This window comes from Phyllobates terribilis, unplaced genomic scaffold (assembly GCF_046119375.1).
Source record: "Phyllobates terribilis strain yellow unplaced genomic scaffold, ASM4611937v1 Scaffold_187__1_contigs__length_3656778, whole genome shotgun sequence".
Classification (NCBI taxonomy): domain Eukaryota; kingdom Metazoa; phylum Chordata; class Amphibia; order Anura; family Dendrobatidae; genus Phyllobates; species Phyllobates terribilis.
This window is the reverse complement of record NW_027362947.1, coordinates 2,043,595-2,058,738: the sequence shown is the minus strand read 5'-3', so window position 1 is coordinate 2,058,738 and position 15,144 is coordinate 2,043,595. Positions and strand designations below refer to the sequence as shown.

Here is a 15,144-nt window from a genome sequence, read left to right as displayed (position 1 = left end):
ATATATGGGATAATTAAATGCCCAACCATGAAACAAGCACGAGTCGCATGGCTTATAATAAACTGTTTAAAAGAAGCTTTATGGAAAGTGCGCAATATATTATTGTTTAAACGTGAATTTATTCCTGTCAAAGATTGTATTGGGCTTGCTCTTTGTGAAATGTTTACATACTACCTGAGAGATTGTAAAAAGATGGGAATCAATGAAGCAAAAAAGCTATGGTGTTTGCAAATTTGGAATATGTATTTATTTATGTAAATTATATGCAAAACTGTGTTTTATGCTTTTTATGCTTTTAAGTGCATTTTAATTCTGACTCTGTATTAGTTTTATGTCATATTTTATTCCAGTATTTGTGATTTGTTTCAAATATAGTATCGGATATGTTCTTTGTGAAAAGTTTTCATACTACCTGATTGTAAAAAGATAAAGTTAAAAAGCTATGGTGTTTGCATTTGACATATGTATTTATTTATGCAAATTATATGCAAAACTGTGTTTTATGCTTTTTATGCTTTTATGCGCTTTTTAAATCTGACCTTGTATTTGTTTTATGTCATATTTTATTCAAGTCTTTGTGATTTGTTTGTAATTTATGATGTATGTCTGATTTAAATAAAGCTTGTTTGAAAACGGATCTGTTCTTATCAGTTTAATATCTGATACGTCCCCTATCTGGGGACCATATATTAAATGGATTTTTAGAACAGGGAGATGGAAAAAGAGCTTGCTCTGTCCACTCCACGCATTGACCTGGTATTGCAGTATCTCCAGGACCGGTGCACCCCTTCTTTAATGCAGTTTCTAAAATCAGAAAGAATTGAATTCAATGTTTTTTGTTCATTTTGCTTGTTTGTCGGATTTTGGGATGGACTCTTTGGCTTTGCTTTTCTTCTCCTCATTGGATTTTTCATGTTCAAAGTTGCAGAAGCCAGATTACAAGCTCATTTTGGTTCAACTTCAGCAACTGTGCATTGCATTGCCATGTAATGTGATGCAATGCTATCTTTCTAGCTCTCCCTTTTTACTTCCTTTTGGATAAACAGACATATTAGGCAAGCATTTTGGAGCTTTCACCTAAATAACTACAGGTGGTGAGATAAGCTGCACAATATAATTGACCTTTCAGTATATTGTTGCACACACACCATCTATTTAGCAAATGCCCTTGTTATCAACAGCAGCCTTTTAAACTCACCTGAGCTAACAGGTATGTGCGCTGGTTACTCTGCTGCGCTTAAAATTTCTTTTTTGGTTTGCTACAATGCCTTTTCTGAAACGTTGTCTCCTTCTGCTGGAACACTGACTTCTTTCATTTAATGCCTGCAGACTATAAAAGAGAACCCAACCCAAAAAGTTTGGTTGATTAGTCTGTGGCATTCTGTTAAACTGTTGCTTATGGCGGTCTCTGTGAGCTTCTCAGCGACATTCAGCCAGCCAGGTATCCTGCCTGCAGTAGATGGAATGTGGCAATGGAACGCTGGCTGCGCGTGTCATAATAGGCTCTGAGCCTTTATATACCTGTGCACAGCAGCAGCCACCTTCAGTCTGCTGCTGGACAGCCAGCAGCAGCAGCAGCAGGAGAGGTATGTAATCAGGAGCCCTCCTGCTAAGGGTAGACAGCTGCTCGTTCCACCCCACCCCCCACATTAATTGGTTCTCCTCCCTTCCAACGGTGTTGAGGCGGGTGGGAACAGCAGGGGGTGAAGGTGCTGTGTTTAAAGAGGTGGAGTTATGCAGATCTAAAACGCGTGGATTGCAGCAGTAGCAAGCCGAAAAGTGCAGGCATGTAAGGGATCTAGAGGTTGACAACATGTCTTCTTAACGGGAGTCCAGGAGCTCATCTCCACAAATGGACTTTTCAGGATCCTTGGGTGGCTCCGTAGTTTGAAACCAATTCTGGTTATCGCTTCTCGGCCTTTTGGCTAAGATCAAGTGTAGTATCTGTTCTTATCAGTTTAATATCTGATACGTCCCCTATCTGGGGACCATATATTAAATGGATTTTTAGAACAGGGAGATGGAAAAAGAGCTTGCTCTGTCCACTCCACGCATTGACCTGGTATTGCAGTATCTCCAGGACCGGTGCACCCCTTCTTTAATGCAGTTTCTAAAATCAGAAAGAATTGAATTCAATGTTTTTTGTTCATTTTGCTTGTTTGTCGGATTTTGGGATGGACTCTTTGGCTTTGCTTTTCTTCTCCTCATTGGATTTTTCATGTTCAAAGTTGCAGAAGCCAGATTACAAGCTCATTTTGGTTCAACTTCAGCAACTGTGCATTGCATTGCCATGTAATGTGATGCAATGCTATCTTTCTAGCTCTCCCTTTTTACTTCCTTTTGGATAAACAGACATATTAGGCAAGCATTTTGGAGCTTTCACCTAAATAACTACAGGTGGTGAGATAAGCTGCACAATATAATTGACCTTTCAGTATATTGTTGCACACACACCATCTATTTAGCAAATGCCCTTGTTATCAACAGCAGCCTTTTAAACTCACCTGAGCTAACAGGTATGTGCGCTGGTTACTCTGCTGCGCTTAAAATTTCTTTTTTGGTTTGCTACAATGCCTTTTCTGAAACGTTGTCTCCTTCTGCTGGAACACTGACTTCTTTCATTTAATGCCTGCAGACTATAAAAGAGAACCCAACCCAAAAAGTTTGGTTGATTAGTCTGTGGCATTCTGTTAAACTGTTGCTTATGGCGGTCTCTGTGAGCTTCTCAGCGACATTCAGCCAGCCAGGTATCCTGCCTGCAGTAGATGGAATGTGGCAATGGAACGCTGGCTGCGCGTGTCATAATAGGCTCTGAGCCTTTATATACCTGTGCACAGCAGCAGCCACCTTCAGTCTGCTGCTGGACAGCCAGCAGCAGCAGCAGGAGAGGTATGTAATCAGGAGCCCTCCTGCTAAGGGTAGACAGCTGCTCGTTCCACCCCACCCCCCGCCTTAATTGGTTCTCCTCCCTTCCAACGGTGTTGAGGCGGGTGGGAACAGCAGGGGGTGAAGGTGCTGTGTTTAAAGAGGTGGAGTTATGCAGATCTAAAACGCGTGGATTGCAGCAGCAGCAAGCCGAAAAGTGCAGGCATGTAAGGGATCTAGAGGTTGACAACATGTCTTCTTAACGGGAGTCCAGGAGCTCATCTCCACAAATGGACTTTTCAGGATCCTTGGGTGGCTCCGTAGTTTGAAACCAATTCTGGTTATCGCTTCTCGGCCTTTTGGCTAAGATCAAGTGTAGTATCTTTTGAAAAGGCGGTTTTGGATGTTGGCCGCCCTAGTAGATTGATACATTATGCACACTGGGGTTTAGGCGCTAGTTAGTACGCCAGGTGGCTAATATAGTCATCTGGTGGAAAGCATGGCCCCCCAGGATCGACGCCATTGGGCCGGGGAAGATCGAAAGCCCGAAGTGTGAAGTGCCCCAGGAGTGGTGACCCTGGGGTGCCTTAACTCACTGGGATTGGGAACCCCACTTGAGTTTATGGCACATTTGCACAAGCACTTCAAATTTTCTTTCTTCGCACACACCCTTATTCCGGGCCTTCTGGCCTTAGGATGGGGAATTTTTCAATTCCCGGTCGAAGGTCCGGGCAGTATTATACTGTGAAACCTTCACTATTTATTTAATTTCTTTGTCACTGTGTGTCCACTTATTCACGTGTGTCACGTCCTACTAGGATTTTGTCGGGATGCGGTTCCCTTACGGGTTCCTCTCTTGGCAGGTCTAGGGGGGGAGTGTGTGGCCATCAGGTTCCGCTCCCCCCTGAACCCCCCTGGCTCTCCTCTTTCGGGAGGAGAGCGTTGTTGGCTCCCCTCTTCCGGGAGGGGAGCACAGTCTTTGGCTCCCAGTGCCTTGCTCGGGTGAGAACTCGGGCAGGTGCTGGGGGTAAGATTGGGTCGCCTCTGGCTTCGGCTGGAGGTGGCTTTTTGTCCCTGTTCCTCGCTGTGGCCTTTTGGCTCGGAGGGACGGGGAATGGTTTGGGGGACCCTTCTCCTTTTGGAGAGGGTTTCAAGAAGACCAGCATCCTAGTGCACTTTTTTTGTGGCACTTGTCACTTTTTTAAGCGCACTCGGGTTTTGTACACGAATTCGGGCTAAAAAAAAAAAAAAGAAAAAAAAAAAAAAAAAAATCTGTTCTTATCAGTTTAATATCTGATACGTCCCCTATCTGGGGACCATATATTAAATGGATTTTTAGAACAGGGAGATGGAAAAAGAGCTTGCTCTGTCCACTCCACGCATTGACCTGGTATTGCAGTATCTCCAGGACCGGTGCACCCCTTCTTTAATGCAGTTTCTAAAATCAGAAAGAATTGAATTCAATGTTTTTTGTTCATTTTGCTTGTTTGTCGGATTTTGGGATGGACTCTTTGGCTTTGCTTTTCTTCTCCTCATTGGATTTTTCATGTTCAAAGTTGCAGAAGCCAGATTACAAGCTCATTTTGGTTCAACTTCAGCAACTGTGCATTGCATTGCCATGTAATGTGATGCAATGCTATCTTTCTAGCTCTCCCTTTTTACTTCCTTTTGGATAAACAGACATATTAGGCAAGCATTTTGGAGCTTTCACCTAAATAACTACAGGTGGTGAGATAAGCTGCACAATATAATTGACCTTTCAGTATATTGTTGCACACACACCATCTATTTAGCAAATGCCCTTGTTATCAACAGCAGCCTTTTAAACTCACCTGAGCTAACAGGTATGTGCGCTGGTTACTCTGCTGCGCTTAAAATTTCTTTTTTGGTTTGCTACAATGCCTTTTCTGAAACGTTGTCTCCTTCTGCTGGAACACTGACTTCTTTCATTTAATGCCTGCAGACTATAAAAGAGAACCCAACCCAAAAAGTTTGGTTGATTAGTCTGTGGCATTCTGTTAAACTGTTGCTTATGGCGGTCTCTGTGAGCTTCTCAGCGACATTCAGCCAGCCAGGTATCCTGCCTGCAGTAGATGGAATGTGGCAATGGAACGCTGGCTGCGCGTGTCATAATAGGCTCTGAGCCTTTATATACCTGTGCACAGCAGCAGCCACCTTCAGTCTGCTGCTGGACAGCCAGCAGCAGCAGCAGCAGGAGAGGTATGTAATCAGGAGCCCTCCTGCTAAGGGTAGACAGCTGCTCGTTCCACCCCACCCCCCGCCTTAATTGGTTCTCCTCCCTTCCAACGGTGTTGAGGCGGGTGGGAACAGCAGGGGGTGAAGGTGCTGTGTTTAAAGAGGTGGAGTTATGCAGATCTAAAACGCGTGGATTGCAGCAGCAGCAAGCCGAAAAGTGCAGGCATGTAAGGGATCTAGAGGTTGACAACATGTCTTCTTAACGGGAGTCCAGGAGCTCATCTCCACAAATGGACTTTTCAGGATCCTTGGGTGGCTCCGTAGTTTGAAACCAATTCTGGTTATCGCTTCTCGGCCTTTTGGCTAAGATCAAGTGTAGTATCTGTTCTTATCAGTTTAATATCTGATACGTCCCCTATCTGGGGACCATATATTAAATGGATTTTTAGAACAGGGAGATGGAAAAAGAGCTTGCTCTGTCCACTCCACGCATTGACCTGGTATTGCAGTATCTCCAGGACCGGTGCACCCCTTCTTTAATGCAGTTTCTAAAATCAGAAAGAATTGAATTCAATGTTTTTTGTTCATTTTGCTTGTTTGTCGGATTTTGGGATGGACTCTTTGGCTTTGCTTTTCTTCTCCTCATTGGATTTTTCATGTTCAAAGTTGCAGAAGCCAGATTACAAGCTCATTTTGGTTCAACTTCAGCAACTGTGCATTGCATTGCCATGTAATGTGATGCAATGCTATCTTTCTAGCTCTCCCTTTTTACTTCCTTTTGGATAAACAGACATATTAGGCAAGCATTTTGGAGCTTTCACCTAAATAACTACAGGTGGTGAGATAAGCTGCACAATATAATTGACCTTTCAGTATATTGTTGCACACACACCATCTATTTAGCAAATGCCCTTGTTATCAACAGCAGCCTTTTAAACTCACCTGAGCTAACAGGTATGTGCGCTGGTTACTCTGCTGCGCTTAAAATTTCTTTTTTGGTTTGCTACAATGCCTTTTCTGAAACGTTGTCTCCTTCTGCTGGAACACTGACTTCTTTCATTTAATGCCTGCAGACTATAAAAGAGAACCCAACCCAAAAAGTTTGGTTGATTAGTCTGTGGCATTCTGTTAAACTGTTGCTTATGGCGGTCTCTGTGAGCTTCTCAGCGACATTCAGCCAGCCAGGTATCCTGCCTGCAGTAGATGGAATGTGGCAATGGAACGCTGGCTGCGCGTGTCATAATAGGCTCTGAGCCTTTATATACCTGTGCACAGCAGCAGCCACCTTCAGTCTGCTGCTGGACAGCCAGCAGCAGCAGCAGCAGGAGAGGTATGTAATCAGGAGCCCTCCTGCTAAGGGTAGACAGCTGCTCGTTCCACCCCACCCCCCGCCTTAATTGGTTCTCCTCCCTTCCAACGGTGTTGAGGCGGGTGGGAACAGCAGGGGGTGAAGGTGCTGTGTTTAAAGAGGTGGAGTTATGCAGATCTAAAACGCGTGGATTGCAGCAGCAGCAAGCCGAAAAGTGCAGGCATGTAAGGGATCTAGAGGTTGACAACATGTCTTCTTAACGGGAGTCCAGGAGCTCATCTCCACAAATGGACTTTTCAGGATCCTTGGGTGGCTCCGTAGTTTGAAACCAATTCTGGTTATCGCTTCTCGGCCTTTTGGCTAAGATCGTATGACTGTACCTTGATTGGTGCGAGTCTCCTGGAGGAATCCGGACCCTTTTGTGGAGGATTTTCTGCTTTTTCCTGTGGTATTCCATACCGACAGAATCCAAGATGTCTTTTGTGAAGAACACCATCCGTTTGTCCGTGGATCCATCTGACCAGAACAAGAACAACGTGGTTTTCATTGTCCAAGACATCGTTGAAGGCAAAGCTGGAGCAAGACGTTCTGAGATCTTCAGTGTCAACGAATTTTCACGTCAAGGTAATTATGACGTTACCTTTATGGACCAGGATGTTTGCCTTAATGTCTTTGAATGGCTCCGTGGTCACTCTAGTGACCCCTGCTTGGAAGGAGTTAGATGGGAACCTTTGTTTGGTCTGCAAGAAAAGGAGGTGACTGTGACTGTCTATAACCCTTTTACAGACCCTGAGCTGCTGGAGTGCTTCCTCTCTCGCTACTGTGAATATGTGCGGAAGGGAGTGAAGCAAGTCAATTGTCTAGGAATCTTTAACTGTCAGTATAAATTCCGTGTGAAATTGAAAAGGGATCCTGACAGTGTGGGGGGCTTTAGACACCCTCCATCAAATTTTTCCGTTGCAGGCCATAGAGGTTTCCTCTTTTACCCAGGCCAGCCCATGTTTTGCCGTAGATGCTTTTCTTTCGGACATACCATGGTAACATGCCTTAAAGGGCAGTGTTGCCGAAATTGCAGAAAGGAGGGGCATATGGCCAACCAGTGTCCAGAGGCCAAGTCCTGTGATGTCTGTGGGAGTAGTGATCACATGTATAAGGACTGTCCTATGAGTGCACCTAGACGTTCTGATAAAGAACAGAAGGAGGAGGAGCTGGAGAGGAGGCAGATGGCAAGCGCACTGAAAGTGCTGGAAAGATTGGAGAGGGAGGAGAGAGAGGGAAGGAGGCGGGAAACTGGTAGAGCCTCTCCCTCTACGGCGCCAGAGGAGGTGTCCCTGAGACCATGTTCTTCTTCTGCTGAAGAAATGAGGAAGAAGCGGAGGGAAGAAAAGGAGTTCTGGAGGGAAGTGGCAAAGGTGGAGAAAAAGGCAGTGTCTGCAAGAATATCTAGGAAAGTGGTGGAAGCAGAGCTGCCTGAGATGATGACTTTTGGAGAGGCAATGGACGCAACAGGATGTGAAGTGCAAATCTCGGAACCCGACAGTCCTGAACACCCTTCGGGTCCTGAAAACATTGAAGATTTTTCTTCGGAGGATGATAGGGGTGCAAAGAAGAGTCGTAGGGAGGATGGTGGGGGCAGTGATGATGCAGATTTTAGTGAGCCTCAGAGGAAGATCAGAACTGCCAGAATGAGGAGTGTGGCTGGTGAAGCCAGCGGGTCGGAAACCAGCTGTTCTGTTCTGATGGCGGAGGAGGATAGTGGTGGTGCTGGATAGTGTCACCATATAATATTGTAAATGTTTTTTCTTTTTGTCCTCTTGTGAGCTTTGGTTTAGGCCAAAGGCTATTTCTTTGTGTAATTGGTGAAGGAGTAGAAGTATTATGGGATTTACCATAGTGTCCCAAAACGTAAGAGTGTTTAAAAGTAAAGTAAGAAGAGCTGCTATTTTTGAGTTTTTAGCTATGCAAAATGCATCTATTTTTTGTTTACAAGAATGTGGGGTAGTGGATGGTGTGAAAGGGGATGAATGGTCTTATGGAGCGTCTGTGTGGTCGGGGAGTGCATGTAATAAGAATGATGGTGTGGGTATTTTGGTTAAAGGAAGGGAGGTTGTTTTGAGTGATTATTTGGTTATTGAGGTGGGGAGATGTATCCTTGCTAATTTTGTATACAAGAATGTAAAGTTTTGTGTTATTAATGTTTATGCGCCAGTTGAAAAAAATGAGCGCAAAAATTTATTTGAAAAAATTAAGCTTTTTGTTCCAGGAAGAATACCTGTGGTAATTGTGGGTGATATGAACTGTGATGTGGGGAGAGTGAATGTGGATGTGTCTGGGAAAGCATTATTGGAGTTAGTGAATGATTTTGGGTTGTGTGATATGCAGCGCGTGTGTAACATGAATCCTTTGTTGAACACTTTCTTTTCTGAGAGTGGTAGGGTACAATCCAGATTGGATTATTGTTTTATTTCTAAAAATATGGTTTCTGTTAATTATAGGCAGGAAAACGTTCTTTTTTCAGATCATGTGTGTATGTTGTGTGAGTTGGATATAAAAGTTGATGGAGTGTTTGGGAGAGGATTGTGGAAGTTAAATGTTAAACTGTTAGAGAATGAAGATGTGAGAAAGGAGTATGAAAGGCGGTATGAAGAATGGTGTAAGCATAAAAATGAGTTTGGGAATGTTTGTGAGTGGTGGGACTGGGTGAAGAAACAAACAAAAATGTTCTTTAAAAATTTAGGATACAAGTATGCAGCAATTAAAAGAGAGAGTTTTGTTAAACTGAACGCGCGGTTGAGCGTTTTGTATAAGTTAAGGGAAGGAGGAGTTGAGGTGGAGGAGGATATTTTAGAGGTAAAAAAGGAGATTAGTGAGTTTTTGTTGGAGAGAGGGAGAAGCATAGTGTTTAGGGCAAAGATTGATAAGATGGAGCAGGATGAGAAATGTTCTCGGTTTTTCTTTAAAAAAGTTTTTGGAAAGAAACAGAGTATGAGCGTGGTGTATGGAGCAGATGGAAGTGAGGTGAGTGGAGAGGATATGTGTGAAGAGGTGGCTAAGTTTTATGAGGATCTGTATGCAGTGAAACAGAGGGATGAATGTTTGGAGAATGATGTTTTGAGTGTGTTAGAGAGTAAGTTGAGTGAAGCAGAAAGAGAGAGAGTGATGGGTGAGGTGACTGGTGATGAGGTATGGAAGGTTATGTGTAGTATGGCTTTGAATAAGACGCCGGGGGAGGATGGCCTCCCAGTAGAATTTTATCGTGTGATGTGGGGTGTGATTGGTAAGGACTTTGTGGATGTATGTAAGTATATGTGGGGAAACATGGAGGTGGCTGAGAGTATGCGTGCAGGTATGGTTGTGTTAATTCCTAAGAAAGGGGATTTGAAAAGTCTGAGGAATTGGAGGCCAATAACGTTACTTAATTGTGATTATAAAATCTATGCAAAACTTATGGCTAATAGGATGCGTGATGTGATAGAGAGTGTGATTGGGGATGAGCAGTGTTGTGCGGTACCTGGGAGGCGGATTCATGAGTGTGTGTGTATGTTAAGAGATTGTCTATGGGATTGCATGGGTCGTAAGAAGAGTGTATTTTTGTTAAGTTTGGATTTTGAAAAGGCTTATGATAGGTTGTCGCATGTTTTTTTGTTCAGAGTGTTGTTAAAAATGGGTTTTCCGGCTGATTTTGTTGGGCGAGTGAGAAGTTTGTATGCGGGTGTTTATAGCTGTGTTTTAATGAATGGGTATGTGGGTAGGAAAGTGAATGTGTTTTCGGGTGTGCGACAGGGGTGTCCTTTGTCCCCTGTAGCATTTATTTGTGCAATTGAGCCATTGTTGTGTATGCTGAGGAAAGATAAGGTAATTCGTGGTGTGCAAGTGCCGGGAGGTGGAGGAAAAGAATGGAAGGTGAGTGGTTATATGGATGACGTGTGTGTATTATGTGATTCTGAATGTTCGGTGAGGCGGGTGAAGTTGTTAGTGTCTATTTTTTGTGGTGCATCTGCGTTTAAAGTGAATTGGGAAAAGAGTGAGTGTAAGGGTTTTGGAGGCGGAAGTTTAAGTAGGGATGTAGGTGTGAATGTAGTGAATGGACCTATTAAAGTTTTGGGTGTGAAGTTTTCAGAGAGTTTGGATGGGAAAGAAAGTTGGGATGATGCGAAAGGAAAAGTTGAGCAGAAGTTGAATTTTTGGAAATTGAGGAGTTTATCCTTTTTTGGGAAGATTTTAATTGTTAAGAGTGTGGTGTTGCCAATATTTTTATATATTGCGGTAGTATTTCCACCAGGATATATGTGTATGAGAAGCTTGAATAGAATTTTATTTGTTTTTTTGTGGAACTCGAAAATGGAGAGAGCTAGGAGAGAAATTTTGGTTAAAAGAGTGGAAAAAGGTGGTTTGGGTTTTCCGAATTTGGACGTGTTTTTTGGTGTGAATATCGTTGTGTTTGTTTTGAAAGTGATTAGGGCGGATGGAAAGTTTTCATCTATGTGTAGGTATTTATTTGGAGCGTATTTGTTTCGTTTAAAGTGGCAAGAAAGGGATTTGCGATGTCCGATTCCTTTTGAGGTGCCTGTATGGTATGTGTGGGTTTATAAGTTTTTGGTGAGGTATGAACTGTGTGATGCAGATGTGAGATTGCTGGAGAATAAGAAGGCTGTGTATAGGATGATTGAATGTAGAGAGGTAGAATGTGGAATAAATATGGTTAGGGGTGGTGATGTGCAGAAGGTTTGGAAGAAAGTGCGGATGAGTGGTATGACCAACAAACAGAGTGAAGTTGTGTGGCAGTCTTTACATGGAGTATTACCTGTGAGAGAGTTTCAGAGGAATAGAGGTTTGGTGAGGAGTGAAATGTGTCCAAGAAATGGCTGTGGTGGAAGGGAAAGTGTGTTGCATGTTTTTTGGAATTGCCAGTATGCTAGAGATGTGATTGGGAGAATGGGGCCTTTGTGTAAAGAATTGTGTGGTGTGAATTTGTTGTCTTTTGAGTTGTTTATGTTTGGTTTGGGAATATGTGATGGGACGAAGGAAAGAGTCTTGTGGTTGATGCTTGCGTGTATAAAGGAAGTGTTATGGGATGTGAGGAATGTGTATGTGTTTAAAAGGAAGGAAATTGCTGTAAAGGATAGTGTGAAGGTGATTTTGGGGAAGATGTATGTGTATTTCCTATGGGACAAAAAGAGGAGAGGGGAAGTGGATGCGGAGGGAATATGGAAAGTTAAAAAGTGGAGATATATTGTTAGTACCTCTTGATTTTTGTTATTGTTGTTTTGAAATATGAAATAAATATTTCCGATGATGATGGGGACAGCAAATTGCGTATTGGATTTGACGCAGCTGTTTTGATGGAATTTTCCTTTGTCTGGTTTCCATAGACTGTGGAATTTCCTCGTCTGAGGAGAAAAAAAAAAAAAAAAAAAAAAAAAAAAAAAAATCTGTTCTTATCAGTTTAATATCTGATACGTCCCCTATCTGGGGACCATATATTAAATGGATTTTTAGAACAGGGAGATGGAAAAAGAGCTTGCTCTGTCCACTCCACGCATTGACCTGGTATTGCAGTATCTCCAGGACCGGTGCACCCCTTCTTTAATGCAGTTTCTAAAATCAGAAAGAATTGAATTCAATGTTTTTTGTTCATTTTGCTTGTTTGTCGGATTTTGGGATGGACTCTTTGGCTTTGCTTTTCTTCTCCTCATTGGATTTTTCATGTTCAAAGTTGCAGAAGCCAGATTACAAGCTCATTTTGGTTCAACTTCAGCAACTGTGCATTGCATTGCCATGTAATGTGATGCAATGCTATCTTTCTAGCTCTCCCTTTTTACTTCCTTTTGGATAAACAGACATATTAGGCAAGCATTTTGGAGCTTTCACCTAAATAACTACAGGTGGTGAGATAAGCTGCACAATATAATTGACCTTTCAGTATATTGTTGCACACACACCATCTATTTAGCAAATGCCCTTGTTATCAACAGCAGCCTTTTAAACTCACCTGAGCTAACAGGTATGTGCGCTGGTTACTCTGCTGCGCTTAAAATTTCTTTTTTGGTTTGCTACAATGCCTTTTCTGAAACGTTGTCTCCTTCTGCTGGAACACTGACTTCTTTCATTTAATGCCTGCAGACTATAAAAGAGAACCCAACCCAAAAAGTTTGGTTGATTAGTCTGTGGCATTCTGTTAAACTGTTGCTTATGGCGGTCTCTGTGAGCTTCTCAGCGACATTCAGCCAGCCAGGTATCCTGCCTGCAGTAGATGGAATGTGGCAATGGAACGCTGGCTGCGCGTGTCATAATAGGCTCTGAGCCTTTATATACCTGTGCACAGCAGCAGCCACCTTCAGTCTGCTGCTGGACAGCCAGCAGCAGCAGCAGCAGGAGAGGTATGTAATCAGGAGCCCTCCTGCTAAGGGTAGACAGCTGCTCGTTCCACCCCACCCCCCGCCTTAATTGGTTCTCCTCCCTTCCAACGGTGTTGAGGCGGGTGGGAACAGCAGGGGGTGAAGGTGCTGTGTTTAAAGAGGTGGAGTTATGCAGATCTAAAACGCGTGGATTGCAGCAGCAGCAAGCCGAAAAGTGCAGGCATGTAAGGGATCTAGAGGTTGACAACATGTCTTCTTAACGGGAGTCCAGGAGCTCATCTCCACAAATGGACTTTTCAGGATCCTTGGGTGGCTCCGTAGTTTGAAACCAATTCTGGTTATCGCTTCTCGGCCTTTTGGCTAAGATCAAGTGTAGTATCTGTTCTTATCAGTTTAATATCTGATACGTCCCCTATCTGGGGACCATATATTAAATGGATTTTTAGAACAGGGAGATGGAAAAAGAGCTTGCTCTGTCCACTCCACGCATTGACCTGGTATTGCAGTATCTCCAGGACCGGTGCACCCCTTCTTTAATGCAGTTTCTAAAATCAGAAAGAATTGAATTCAATGTTTTTTGTTCATTTTGCTTGTTTGTCGGATTTTGGGATGGACTCTTTGGCTTTGCTTTTCTTCTCCTCATTGGATTTTTCATGTTCAAAGTTGCAGAAGCCAGATTACAAGCTCATTTTGGTTCAACTTCAGCAACTGTGCATTGCATTGCCATGTAATGTGATGCAATGCTATCTTTCTAGCTCTCCCTTTTTACTTCCTTTTGGATAAACAGACATATTAGGCAAGCATTTTGGAGCTTTCACCTAAATAACTACAGGTGGTGAGATAAGCTGCACAATATAATTGACCTTTCAGTATATTGTTGCACACACACCATCTATTTAGCAAATGCCCTTGTTATCAACAGCAGCCTTTTAAACTCACCTGAGCTAACAGGTATGTGCGCTGGTTACTCTGCTGCGCTTAAAATTTCTTTTTTGGTTTGCTACAATGCCTTTTCTGAAACGTTGTCTCCTTCTGCTGGAACACTGACTTCTTTCATTTAATGCCTGCAGACTATAAAAGAGAACCCAACCCAAAAAGTTTGGTTGATTAGTCTGTGGCATTCTGTTAAACTGTTGCTTATGGCGGTCTCTGTGAGCTTCTCAGCGACATTCAGCCAGCCAGGTATCCTGCCTGCAGTAGATGGAATGTGGCAATGGAATGCTGGCTGCGCGTGTCATAATAGGCTCTGAGCCTTTATATACCTGTGCACAGCAGCAGCCACCTTCAGTCTGCTGCTGGACAGCCAGCAGCAGCAGCAGCAGGAGAGGTATGTAATCAGGAGCCCTCCTGCTAAGGGTAGACAGCTGCTCGTTCCACCCCACCCCCCGCCTTAATTGGTTCTCCTCCCTTCCAACGGTGTTGAGGCGGGTGGGAACAGCAGGGGGTGAAGGTGCTGTGTTTAAAGAGGTGGAGTTATGCAGATCTAAAACGCGTGGATTGCAGCAGCAGCAAGCCGAAAAGTGCAGGCATGTAAGGGATCTAGAGGTTGACAACATGTCTTCTTAACGGGAGTCCAGGAGCTCATCTCCACAAATGGACTTTTCAGGATCCTTGGGTGGCTCCGTAGTTTGAAACCAATTCTGGTTATCGCTTCTCGGCCTTTTGGCTAAGATCAAGTGTAGTATCTGTTCTTATCAGTTTAATATCTGATACGTCCCCTATCTGGGGACCATATATTAAATGGATTTTTAGAACAGGGAGATGGAAAAAGAGCTTGCTCTGTCCACTCCACGCATTGACCTGGTATTGCAGTATCTCCAGGACCGGTGCACCCCTTCTTTAATGCAGTTTCTAAAATCAGAAAGAATTGAATTCAATGTTTTTTGTTCATTTTGCTTGTTTGTCGGATTTTGGGATGGACTCTTTGGCTTTGCTTTTCTTCTCCTCATTGGATTTTTCATGTTCAAAGTTGCAGAAGCCAGATTACAAGCTCATTTTGGTTCAACTTCAGCAACTGTGCATTGCATTGCCATGTAATGTGATGCAATGCTATCTTTCTAGCTCTCCCTTTTTACTTCCTTTTGGATAAACAGACATATTAGGCAAGCATTTTGGAGCTTTCACCTAAATAACTACAGGTGGTGAGATAAGCTGCACAATATAATTGACCTTTCAGTATATTGTTGCACACACACCATCTATTTAGCAAATGCCCTTGTTATCAACAGCAGCCTTTTAAACTCACCTGAGCTAACAGGTATGTGCGCTGGTTACTCTGCTGCGCTTAAAATTTCTTTTTTGGTTTGCTACAATGCCTTTTCTGAAACGTTGTCTCCTTCTGCTGGAACACTGACTTCTTTCATTTAATGCCTGCAGACTATAAAAGAGAACCCAACCCAAAAAGTTTGGTTGATT

General features: G+C 43.2%; 4 non-coding genes and 4 pseudogenes across 4 annotated transcripts; all 8 read left to right on the top strand.

Moving 5' to 3' along the window:
• Nucleotides 1-617: 617 nt before the first annotated feature.
• On the top strand, nucleotides 618-790 carry LOC141213169 (U2 spliceosomal RNA; annotated as a pseudogene).
• A 1,115-nt stretch (nucleotides 791-1,905) lies between these two features.
• On the top strand, nucleotides 1,906-2,096 carry LOC141213265 (U2 spliceosomal RNA). The gene has a single exon (XR_012282781.1). It is a non-coding gene; the product is annotated as a U2 spliceosomal RNA (small nuclear RNA).
• Nucleotides 2,097-3,208: 1,112 nt separating this feature from the next.
• On the top strand, nucleotides 3,209-3,300 carry LOC141213234 (U2 spliceosomal RNA; annotated as a pseudogene).
• A 760-nt stretch (nucleotides 3,301-4,060) lies between these two features.
• LOC141213204 (U2 spliceosomal RNA) lies at nucleotides 4,061-4,289 on the top strand (annotated as a pseudogene).
• A 1,115-nt stretch (nucleotides 4,290-5,404) lies between these two features.
• On the top strand, nucleotides 5,405-5,595 carry LOC141213264 (U2 spliceosomal RNA). Its single transcript, XR_012282780.1, has one exon. It is a non-coding gene; the product is annotated as a U2 spliceosomal RNA (small nuclear RNA).
• A 6,155-nt stretch (nucleotides 5,596-11,750) lies between these two features.
• On the top strand, nucleotides 11,751-11,954 carry LOC141213200 (U2 spliceosomal RNA; annotated as a pseudogene).
• A 1,115-nt stretch (nucleotides 11,955-13,069) lies between these two features.
• LOC141213263 (U2 spliceosomal RNA) lies at nucleotides 13,070-13,260 on the top strand. The gene has a single exon (XR_012282779.1). It is a non-coding gene; the product is annotated as a U2 spliceosomal RNA (small nuclear RNA).
• A 1,115-nt stretch (nucleotides 13,261-14,375) lies between these two features.
• Nucleotides 14,376-14,566, top strand: LOC141213261 (U2 spliceosomal RNA). The gene has a single exon (XR_012282777.1). It is a non-coding gene; the product is annotated as a U2 spliceosomal RNA (small nuclear RNA).
• Nucleotides 14,567-15,144: the final 578 nt, after the last annotated feature.